Source organism: Equus asinus, chromosome 30 (genome assembly GCF_041296235.1).
Source record: "Equus asinus isolate D_3611 breed Donkey chromosome 30, EquAss-T2T_v2, whole genome shotgun sequence".
NCBI lineage: Eukaryota > Metazoa > Chordata > Mammalia > Perissodactyla > Equidae > Equus > Equus asinus.
In genome coordinates this window covers 8,125,537-8,138,278 of record NC_091819.1, presented here as the reverse complement: position 1 = coordinate 8,138,278, position 12,742 = coordinate 8,125,537, and positions in this window count along the sequence as shown.

Here is a 12,742-nt window from a genome sequence, read left to right as displayed (position 1 = left end):
CATAATTGAGTATTATAAATACTTTAACATTATTGCTATGCGCAATTGGATAAACATAGCCTATTAAACCAAGAGTCAAATTTACTTAATTTCTGGATATCTGCCGCTCAGTTTAGAGGGAAATTGACCTGGATTATCTGTTACTTGCTCAGATTACTTGTCATCACTCAGGTGTAGCAAGTTTTTCTGTATCTAGACACACATAATCCTGACAAGGTCTGCTTTTCTCAGGCTTCTACTGGCTGTTGCTTTCAGGTGTCTTCGAGAAATCATTCTTTCCAACATTACATAAAAGATGAAACATGCTCTGAGTAATTTGGCAGTGGTGGAGAGAATGGTCAAGTATTTTTAGATATTTAACTTTAGACTTAATATGACTCTATTATAAAATCATCTAGATAAAAACTCTCTATTCTTTCAAGAGTAAAAATAAGTCTATGGGATGCTTTTTTGTTTTGGTAAATTAAGACGTGCTTAAAAAATAAAACTCTAAGAAAAAAGCGTACACAGGATATTGCATTGTCTTTCAACGTTTTAGAGGAAAAGAAAAACATGTGAGTGAGTCAGAAAGATTATCCTATTTGCAAAGTCTGTTATAGATATGTGTGGTTGGGATGAGGAAAAATGCTTCTTTTATAACATTTGTGTGAAATTGGCTATAATCTCGTGGATCAACATGCCTTTATGCATATTAATTTTTATGAAAAAATGCATTCATTATTACAAAGTAATGCTTATTTATTATAGAACAAAATAGGAAATTAATTTGTTTGAGAAATCTATAACTTCACCAACCAAAGATTGACCTCTAATCCTTTATTTATTTACATAGTTTCCAGACAAACACACACACATCATTTTTTAACCAAGAGGGCATCAACAATTATGCTATTTTACTCTGATTGTAATGTGCTTTTTAATTCAACAGTATTTTGCTAACACATTTCTTTTTGATACATATGTCATCATTATTATTCTTGATGGCTGCATTAATATGTCACTATATGGATGGTCCATGATTTGTTTAACGAGTTGGCGTTGTTGGCCATGATACCCTTTTATTAACCAATCCTCAAAGAAACCTCCCTATTCATAACGTTTTTGAGCCCTTGTCAAATTCTTTCTTTAGGGTACATTCCTAAAAATAGAATTTCAGAATTAATGGCATGCATTTTCAATGTTTTGATGGTACTCTAAATTTATTTTATCTAGTGAAAATTTCTGTTTTCTTAAAGGACATTTTCAGGATCCTTCTTGTTATTTGATCGTTTTGTACTTTGTAATACAAACAGCTCTTACTTCACATGCCAATGTGTGTCCTGGATGACCACGAGAGGTCATCTAGGAAATTAAATATCCTACCTGTGACTCAAATTTTTCAGTCAGAGGTTGACCTTTATGTAAATCAAAGAGAAAAATAGTCTTGAGGTAATTCTTGCTAACTCTAATAACATTTAATATTAAAGTCACATCTCTTTCCTTCCTCCACACCACCACCTCCTGCTTTAAAAAAGTCACTTTATGGAAGATTTGACACATTTGGTCGTATTTTCTCTGTGGCCTTTGTTTCGGACGTTTCTTTTTCATGATTTTTCTTATTGCTTTCACAGATTTTGCTCTCTTATAATTATTTGAAATTAGTTTGTCAAATAGTAAGTCTAAGAAACCTCGGAGTCAAAATGGCTGGTATAAAGTATTTTGAGCCTGTTTTATTAACGTGGCAAGTATTTTCGCTCCTGTATTCTTCCCACCCCTGTCTCATGAGGTAGGTTATATAAGGATGTGCTAGAGTGTGTTGAGCACTTGGCATTGTTTTGTTAATATGTTTTCATCTTGATGGATATGTCCTCATCATTATCATTCTTGAAAGCTGTGGTAATTATGCTTTTTAACCATTTAGCCTTGGTCTAAGTATGTGAGAATTATTTCTTTCTTGGCTGTACCATTCTATCCATAGGGGTAAGAAAGCAGAAAAGATTAAAAAACAAAATAAAAATAATGAAAATTGGAAAAAATTTTGTTCTAAAAATCTTCTATGATTAGTTTGAAGATAGACTGACAAACACCATGTAAACACGCACATGTTATATATAAGGTCATTAGTTTGTATTCTGAGCATTTAGATAGCTTGCCATATATCAAGAAAGTTGTCACACTGATCAAGTGTACTTCTTAATTTCTTCTCTGTCATAAATTTCTTGTTTATTTGAATTATATCTATACATCTCTCATAGTATATAACATATACTATGATATACAATATTATATAAATTATGTATAATTTCATTATGGTTATATTTTTATGCACATACGCGTACCCTTCTTTTTCTTTAGAGTTAAAGGCTCATCACGGTTTGTAGTGAGCTCAATTCTTCACCCTCTTTTAATGTACTATGTTGAAAGGTGTCCTCGACAATCTCTTAAAATATGGACTCCTATTAAAACACGCGCAATCAAATCTCGTGATAAAAGCCTTCAACTTTTCACTGCCTAATTCCTATTCCATTCTATTCCTACACAATTAAAACAGTCTCATAATATCACCTGGCAGTAATCTCTTGGAAGGTCTTTCATCAGGGACGAATGCCTTCAGTTTTGGTGGATTTGTGATAGAAATGACACTCGGTATCAGGGTCCCCGGATAAGGGTCAAGCTAAATTCATTGAAAACCATTCCTTGTATCACCTTGTGTCCTTGCCTAGTCTCTTGTAATGACAATAGCATAAATACTATGAATGTTCTTCAAGGGTCTCAAGCTCTTGTTCTTAGGATCCCTTTAGACTCTTAAAAATTATTGAGGCCCCCAAAGATCTTTGTCTAGTGTCATGTGTAGTCTATCTAGAGATGTTTAGTCTATTCACACTTAAAACTGAGAAAATTAAAAAATATGTATCGATAATTTATTTAAAAATAACAAACCCATGACATGTTAACATAAATAACATTTTCATGAAAAATAAGCTTATTTTCTAAAACTAAAAAAAAAAACCAAACCTTAGCAAGAAGAGTGGCCCTGGTTTACATTTTTCAAGTTTCTTTAACGTCTGGCTTAATAGAAGGCAGCTGGGTTCTTATATCGGCTTCTGCATTCAATCTGTTGTGACATCACAGGTCATGCAGCCTCTGGAAAACTTCACTGTGGGATCTTGAGAGAATGAGAATGAAAAAGCAAATAATGTCTTTGTGTTATTATGAAAATAGTTTTGACTTCATGGTCTCCCCGAAAATGTCTTGAGGACCCTCAGGGGTTCCCAGATCACACTTTGTGAACCACTGAGCCAGATGGTAAAAACATGAGTATCTTCATACATCTTTATTGTGGAATGAAAACTTTGATGGGGACTATTATTGCAGGGTGATATCAGAGTGGTCAGACTAGGGTGTGAAGAGCAGTTCTGTGGTTCAACTGCTTTGTTATCCTGGGAGAATTAAACTTCCAAACCTCCATTTCCCCATGTGAAAAATGAGTATAATAATGTTTACTTCATGGATTTTGTTGTTTTTAAGTAGTTTTATTGGGATTATAATGGTTTATAACATTGTGTAATTTCGGGTGTACACTATTGTTTATCAATTCCTGAATACACTTCATTGTGCTCACCCCTAGTAGTCCAGTTTTTATCCATCACCATACATATGTGCCCCTTTTGCCCATTTCGCCCACCCCCAACCCCCTTCCTCTCTGGTAACCACTAATCTGTTCTTTTATCCATGTATTTGTTATCTTCACGTGTGAGTGAAATCATGCAGTATTTGTCTTTCTCTATCTGGCTTATTTCGCTTAACATCATACCCTCCAGGTCCATCCACATTGTTGCAAATGGGACCATTTGTCCTTTTTCATGGCTGAGTAGTATTCCACCGTATACATATACCAAATCTTCTTTATCCATTCATCCATAGAAGGGCACTTGGGTTGTTTTCACATCTTGGCTATTGCGAATTGTGCTGCAATGAACATAGGGGTGCATCATGGGGTTGTTTTTAAGGATTGGCATTCTTAGTTACCTACAATCTCTTTGTGGTTTTAGTTATTATACTGTTATTATTGAGAACCTGGTGGACTCTGGGTTTATTGATAAAGACCACTTTCTGTCCTGCAAAGGGAAGAACCTGCCTCTGTATTGTGGTAAATTTAGAAAACAAATGAATGGCTGAAAGAAACGGTGGCATCTGTATATAAAATTAGTGCTGCTGCTGTTGGTATTGTCTCTGTGTCAGAGTGAAGACACTGAGGGCTGCAGAAGTCAGGTCACCTGGGCAAGGCCAATGCTGTCAGAAGTGGGATGGGATTCTGTGCAGTTCACTTCCAGACTCCACACTCTTAGCCAGTACCCTACACGGCCTCTCTAGGTGGTATTTTGATTGTCACACTCCAAATTATGGAATTTGAATCTAGGGTTTGATTCTTGTCATTTTCTTTTTTTAAATTTTTATTTATTTATCTTTTTAGGAAGGTTAGCCCTGAGCTAACATCTGCTGCCAATCCTCCTCTTTTTGCTGAGGAAGACTGGCCCTGAGCTAACATCCATGCCCATCTTCCTCTACTTTATACATGGGACACCAACCACAGCATGGCTTTTGCCAAGTGGTGCCATGTCTGCACCCAGGATCCAAACCGGCAAACCCTGGGCTGCTAAGAAGCGGAATGTGTGAACTTAACTGCTGCGCCGCGGGGCCAGCCCCTGATTCTTGTCATTTTCTGAGTGCATTTTACATTATGGAAAAAATTATTAAAATTTACATCCATTGGTGGATTAATCACGGGACCATTGCAGTAAAACAAAAGATGCCTAATATGGATTTTTTCACTCACTGGTAGTCAGTCACTACTTCATATACTCAGGCATATTCCTGTGTTAACTTTAGTTATAATTGCTTTTCTTTGCATGTGGTTCGACTTGGTCAGAATTTCATGTCACTGATTGTGTAGATGTTTTCTTGTAATGTTCTTTCTGTCGAGTTTCTCACCCACCCTCGATTGTGTAAGGAATAATTTTCATCATGATAATTATCCAACTGAAATACACTTTTAAAATTTTTAAATAAAGAGAACTTTTTCATTTGTTGGATTTCATGAATGAAATATCTCAAACATGTTTTTGTTCATTTAAATTAATTTTATGTTTTGAGGAAGATTAGCCCTGAGCTAACATCTACTGCCAATCCTCCTCCTTTTGCTGAGGAAGATTGGCCCTGAGCCAACGTCTGTGCCCATCCTCCTCTACATTATATGTGGGATGCCTGCCACAGCATGGCTTGCCAAGTGGTGTGTAGGTCCGGACCTGGGATCCGAACTAGCAAACCCTAGGCTGTCGAAGTGGAATGTGCAGACTTAACTGCTGCCCCACCAGGCTGGTCCCTAAATGAATTTTTAACTGTACCAGACCATCTTATTGTATCAGTGACATCCTTCTCCAAAGCAGTTGAAATTGGAGTGATAGGTTTAATTTGATTTTCTCCTACAGATATTTGATACAAAAATTATGTTTTTAAATTTGTGCAGCAATTACGTGGCTGATTTAGATCTCAATGTCAGAGGTTAAGACTAATCTTTTCTGATGGATTCTCTTTCTTTCAACAGAAAAGAAGCTTCTCTGGAAAGCTGGACTGCTACTATTCACTGTTTTTCTTGGATAGAGTTCTGTGGCGCAATTTAGGTGATATGTGCAATTTAATTTGTGTTAATAAGGGTCAGCATTGCCATCTGGACTCTAAAATAAGGCTGCCTCTTGAGGAAAGAAGTGATCTAATTTCTAAGCTCATTCGAATGGTTTCCTTTTAACAATATTTATTTCATTATGATATTGAAGGGAAATTTCGTTCTTTGAGAGTCGGTCTTAAAAATATCTCATAACGTCGGGCCAGATGCTGCGGAGGAACATGGCTTCAGCAGGTTGAAGAAAGCTCTGAGCGAAGTGAGAGAAGCTGGAGATTGATCATAGTTCCTGTATCGGCTGGCTCCAACTGCTTGAAACATTTCTGGCTCCCTTTGCCCCCTCATCTCCTCTAACATTTTGTTTTTAATCTCTTTTTAACCCTGAACTATGTAAGTCTCGCCTCTCCAGGGTTTCTCATTGATCAAAGGCATCAACATCTTTCTTCCTCTAGCACTAATTCTCTCTAAAGCAGACAGACCCCTACCAGGCTGAGTCCATAAGGTTTCCAGATCGTTCTTTGTGTATTTCCATTTCTCTCCTCCACACCCTTTCCTACCTGACTCGCAGCCCGTCTCCATCTATATTTGCTATTAGGAAGCTGGCTCCTCTTGTGTCAGATTAAGTTCAAACACTATTTTATAAGGTAGTTTTTTTTTAAAGATTGTAGTTTGAGATATAATTCTTTGTTGTTTTAGACAACAATCCTTCTGATGGCCCCCAAATTAATTGGGTGACGTTAAATTTTATATATCAGCCTCTGTAACATGGTAGAATGATTATATATCATTCTTGTATGTCTTGGGATTGTTAAATCAAGCATGTTTTTAAACAATTTCCAGCATAAGTGATTTCGAATAGGGCAGATCTAAATATTCAGCTTACAGAAACATTGAAAAAACCCTCTCAGATGATTTGGTTTACATATGGGTGATGGGTTTTCATTTTAATGAATTATTTCAGCCTCAGCCAAGACGATAAGAAAGAAAACACAATTAGCAGTAGACAGGAAACTGTGCAGGTGAACAATGTTTTTGATGTCCTGAAAGGATTGCATGTTTTGCACCTGGGAAAATGACCAAGGATTTTAAAGGTCTGTTTTCCCAGGAATAGCGGGAAGAATTGCTTTGCAAAGGGCCACGCACATGGCGGGGATTTCAGGATTTCTGCATCGAAGTCCCAGTGGGGAAAAGAACCGGAAGCACAGCCCTCGGAAAGGTGTAATGCAGTTACGAAAACCACGTCTCAGATTAACACGGCCTCCCATGTGTGGGAGTCAGGGTCTTTAGTGCTTACAATTTCACCTTTTTATTCCGTCGAATGAGTGCGTTTTACCATGCTGAGGTGGTACACACGACGTTTTTCTTGCAAGTGAGTCCTGCACTTGTCCTCATGGTTAAAGTCTCTCATAGGAAGGAAATGAGAATTGTCACATGAAGACTGAATGGTTCAAGAAGCAAATGTGGCCAGCGTATGTCTTCCTAAAATACTTTTGGATTCATACCTCTTTTGAGGCTTGAGGCTATTCCAAGGGAATCCTGTCTTCATCTCCAATCCGGATTGTACGGAGGGTGTCCCGGAAGCAAACACCGACTCTTTTTCTGGGTAGAAGGGATGAAGGTATCTATTGTTTATTCATCAGTTAATCTATTCTTTCTTGTGGGCATCTACTTTCTGCCAGGCATCCTTCTAGTGTGGGAAGATATAGGAGTGAATAACAGACAGTATCTCTGCCTTCTTTTGGCTTAGCTGAGGTGAGTGGCAGCATGATGGGAGAAAGACAACACATTGGGGTAATTTCAGCTAGCAATAAATGCAATATTGAAAATAAAACAGGGTAATGAGTTACAGAGTGACTGGGGAGACTACTTTATTGAGAGTTAAAGGAAGGCCTTTTTCTGAGAAGATGACTTCTGATGTAAGACTTGCCTGGAGATGGAATTAGACCTGCATGTATGTGGGGCTTGAGCATTCCAAGCAGCGATAGCAGCATATGCAAAGGCCCTGTGGCAACAGCCAGCTTGAACAAGAACAGTGTGGCTAGAGTGCAGGGAGTAAGATTGAGTGTGTAGGAGGTGAAGTCCAAGAGGAGGGCAGGGGCCAGACCATGTAAAGCCTTTTAGGCCATGGTAAGGATTTTGTTTTATTCTAAGTAATTGGAGCAGTTTAAGCAAGGAACTAGTATGATAAGATATATGTTTTCTTTTAAAAGATTACCCTTACTGCTCTCAGGATAATGGATTGTAGAAAAGATACTGTATTGGCACTTTACTGTATTATTTTTAATCTTCATTATCTACCAGTGAAGGAGCTATTATTATGATTTCCATATAAAACGTGAGAAAACTGAGGGGCCGGCCCAGTGGTGCAGTAGTTATGTTTACATGTTCTGCTTCGGTGGCCTGGAGTTCACTGGTTCGGATTCCAAGTGCAGACCTGCGCACTGCTTATCAAGCCATGCTGTGGTAGGCGTCCCACATATAAAGTAGAGGAAGATGGGCACGGATGTTAGCTCAGGGCCAGTCTTCCTCAGCAAAAAGAGGAGAACTGGCTGCATATGTTAGCTCAGGGCTAATCTTCCTCAAAAAAACTTGTGCAAAGCTTGTAAATAGCAGAGCCAGGACTTGAGAACCAGTCTGTCTGTAAAGTCTGCCCTCTTTTTAAAAGGTGGCTACAGTTAGGAGGATAGAGGGAAGAACCACAGAGGAAAATGAACTCCATACTTGCTGTGTCAAAGTTGGCTTTTTCAAGTAAAGTTATTTTATAGTCCTGAAACATGCATTCAAAAAAAGTGCATGATCATAAGTTCACAGCTCAAGGAAGTTTTACACAATTGACACACCTGTGTTACCATCGCCAGCTCAAGGAGCCTCCTTTGTCCCCATTCACAGGTGCGACCACTCCACAAAGGTAGCCGTTATTCTGATTTCGAGCACCATGAATTAGTCTTGCCTGTTTTGACCTTTATATACGTGGAATCATTATTCTTTGGTATCTGGCTCTTGTGATCAACATGGTGTTTGAGAGTTTCATCGGTGTTGTTGTGTATAGTAGTAGTTTCTTCATTGCTGAATATTATTTCCTTGTGAGCATACAGCCTGATTTATTCATTCCCCTATTGATGGACACTTAGGTTGTTGCCAGTTTCTGGCTTTTATAAATTTTGTTGCTGTGAGCATTCTTGTATGTAGCTTTTGGTGAACATATATACACATCCGGGATTATAACTGGGAGGAAATGCTCAGGGTTATGGGGAAGGTGTATGTTCAGCTCTAGTCAGAGGTAAGATGGAGTGGCTGGTACCACCAGTCTCACAAGAGTTGATTTTGCAAATCTCTTCCCAAATTTCTGTTCAGTGATGTCACATCAATATCTTAAAATTAGCCATCAGGGGAATATTTACCTATGGAAATAGGCAAATACTACAAATTAGTCCCCCCTACCACTCCCCTGAGAATCAGTTAAACATTTACTGGCACATCACTGACTTTAGTAATTATTTTCTTACGATTTTCCAACTTGGTTTTTACCCATTTACCAGTTTATACTCCCGTCAGCAATAGATGAGAGTTCATGTTGCTGTACGTTCTTACCAGCATTTGCTGTCTTGATTTTAATTTTCGCCATTCTGGTGAGTGTGTAAGAATGTCACCTTGAGTTTAACGGCATTTGGAAAAGTTTTGAATTATTCAAATTAGCTGCTACCTAGATTTGTAAACCCAGACATAACTTCTGTGGGCAGCTCTTCCTCAATGAAGAAAGGAACAGTTGAACAAATAGAATTATTTACTGAAAGCTCATGCTATAGGATAAATGCTTTTATTCTGCAGAAGATTAGAAATGCTCCTAAAGCTTAGAGGGTTTTCCTTCATTTAGAGACATTTGAAACTTGATTTGAAACTTTCTTGCTGCTTCTTTTACTTAGAAACTTCTGGGTTAATTTTGATATCAAACGGAATTTACCAACGCCTATAAATAAAAAATGACATCGTGTGATGTTGACATAGAAGATGAATTTCTTCTTGAGTCCTACTTGTGTGGTCCAGCGGGGTGACAGATGGCTGAACAACAGTAAACTATTAGTTGTAACACCACACCAACTTCTTCATGGTTTTTTTGGGGGAGAAAGGGGGAATTTTCAGCCTGCATCACTGCTGTCAGCTGGCTTCTAACTGGTGATTTGTGGCGAATGCTTCAGCCGCTCCAGCTTTATCTAAGTTATATGTTCTTCCACACCAGGCAACTGACTGATGGTAGCAGAGCTTAAAATAACTCAGCACATTTGGATCTGAAAAGTTAAAAACTCTTTAAACAGTATTTCCTGCTATATTCGAAAATGATCCATCTATCCAGTTGGACAAGGCACAGTAATATGCTTATGTTACATTTCCTATTATTTCTTTCTTAATTTAGTAGTGGAAAGTAGATGAGAGGATATAGGAATATATAAATACACACATTTTTCAGAGAGGTGACATGCTCTATAAAGCATTGGGGATATTATACCCAAGAAACAATTTGAATGCCACACTGATAGAAAAAGTGAAAGTGGCGTGGATGGAAAAATGAGTGTCAAGACCCTGTAAAGAGATGCCGAGGAAAAATATATAGAAAACTATATGTAGTGATTCTCCATCTTGCTACTTTTTATTTTTGGCCACCTTTAATTTATCTTTTGTTCTAAAATGTTTTGCTTATCGCATTATATTGTATAAGCAAAATTGTAGGACTACCTGTTAAAAACAATCTGTGTATTGAATTGGCAGGGCAATCTTTGCAAACGCTTGTGTATTTAGGAAAATAAACAATTCTTTACATGAAATTCTTAGGGATTGTAGAGCAGATAGGATGTGCTAGTGGTTTAAATCTGGAAAGAGTTTCTGGAGGTAGAGGGTAAGTGAATAGAAAGGAGTAGCTCAGAGATGCTGAGGTTGAGAGGAGGTTAGGGTGCTGGAGGATGGTGTTTCCGAAGCTTCCACCAGTACCTGCATCCGCACAGGTAGAGGGTGCGTGTATGCACCTTGACCTGTATCCACGCGATCTTTTGTCCTCTCTTGTCTCTCCTCATATCCGATCCTTCAGTTGTGTTCTGGACCCCATCCATGCTTCTAATCAACCTTCTTCTCTCCCCTGGACCTTCCCAATCCTGTCTGCACACACACATGCTCTGGGCTTTCCTGTCTTTGGAAAAAGCCCCCAAACCTTCTGGGTCCCCATGTTCCCTCTAGCAGTCTCCCCATCCTCCGCTCCCCTTTCAGAGCTGCATTTGAGAGAGTCAGAGATGTGAGGCTCTCTTTCCTCACTGCCTTTCTCTCCTACTCATTCCAGAGACTCTTGACGCTGAATCTTCTATTCTACTTTACTGAACCTACTATAGTGAGTGACATCCGTAACACTGAGGTTGCTGAATCCACAGGACATCTTTCTGTCCTCATTTTTCTCTCCTCTCTCTCAGCAGCATAGCTTATAAGGCCCCGATAGTGTGAGCCCTGCCTCTTTCTCCAGCCTCATCCTTTGCCCCTGTCCTCTTTGCTCACCAGGCTCCAGCACACTTGTCTTCTCTTAGATCTTTGCACACGTCTAGCTCTTTCCCTTCTCAGGGCATATATGCTGCTGGAGTCTTGGCAAGAGAGAGCGTCTCTCCAATCTTTGCATAGATAATTTCTCCTTCTTAGGTCTCAGCTCTAATGTCCTCTTCTTAGAGACGCCCCTCCCAACCGTTTTATTTAAACTCATCCCCTAATTCTTCTCTATCTTAGCTACTTGTTTTTTCTATTTGACACTTACAATTTATTTCATGTAGTTGTGTATTTATAATCACGTGCTTACTTCTTGTCCCTCCCCTCATCTCCCTCACTGGAATATCAACTCCATAAAGACAAGATCCATGTCCGCACATCGTTCACCGTGGTATCCTTGTTACTTAGACCTGTGCTAGGTATTATCTATGAATGAGGAAAAAAGGGACCAAGTTATAGCTTCTCTTAATCTTACCATGCTTTCATTCCAATAAATAGGTGTTTGTTTTGAAGTCAGTCGTTAATGTTTTGAATTCATTCTCAAGCATTTTTTTTACAACGAGTTTTATTTTTCATACATATGCTCCTGCTATAATTTTCATCCAAAAAATTTTATGTAACATTTAAAAAGCTTGAGATTTCACCATAACAGCTCCGTGTAAGAGAATCTGAGTGCTTGCATTCAGTTTAAGTTCAGGAAAGGTGTGTGTCTTTAGGCACTATGATGATGCTAAAATCCCTTTACTCTTTCAAATCCGCTCCTCCCTCTCTGTGGTCCAAGGTCCTCCTTCCTTCGGAGCTTTAATGTCACATGACTCGGGTCACTTCCCTAAGTCTTCTTAGCTTCCTCTTCCCAGTGTAATTGCAACCAGAAGTGTAGCGTAATTGGAATGCTTTTGATGCAGATAGCTTTGGATAATCTTTTATTAATGTAATTAACTTGGCTTAATTAAGGGTCAAACCTGAGGGGCTTCTCCAGCCATTGCTGTTCTATCCCCTGCATTAAACACTTTTAGTTTTACCCAGGGTGATTCCATTCCAGGACAGATGAATCCCAGCAGAACGTTCTGACCTGGTTCTGTTCCCAGTACACACGCACAGAGAAACTCAACTTCAGCTCCAAAGTCCTTGTGTTTTTGATTTATTAATCTTTTCCAAGGCTGCATGGCAGGGACCTTGCTTCTATCCTGTTTTCATTTTATTTTCTCTTCTTAACCCTCAGTTTTCTTTTTTTAACACTGAAATCAAACCAGTATCTTCAAAAGCTGTAGATAACTACTTATACGTCTGGGAAGAGGGGCAGACCCTGACCGGGATGCGAGACTTTTCCATTTCTCCACTCCTTTAGTGGAGAAACTCTTGTAAGAATTTCTTATCATTTAGAAATTTTGGCAGGCATAGAGAGTTACAGGAGAGGAAATAGAGAAAAGATAATCCTCATTGATAGGGAAAGAACTTGGGCTGCTGAGAAAAGGAGGGCAGGTTGGAAGACAGACCAATGAGAGCAAGAGTTTGAGAGCAAGGAATTAACAGGAGGACTGGGAACTCAAGGGGAAGGTAGAAAGT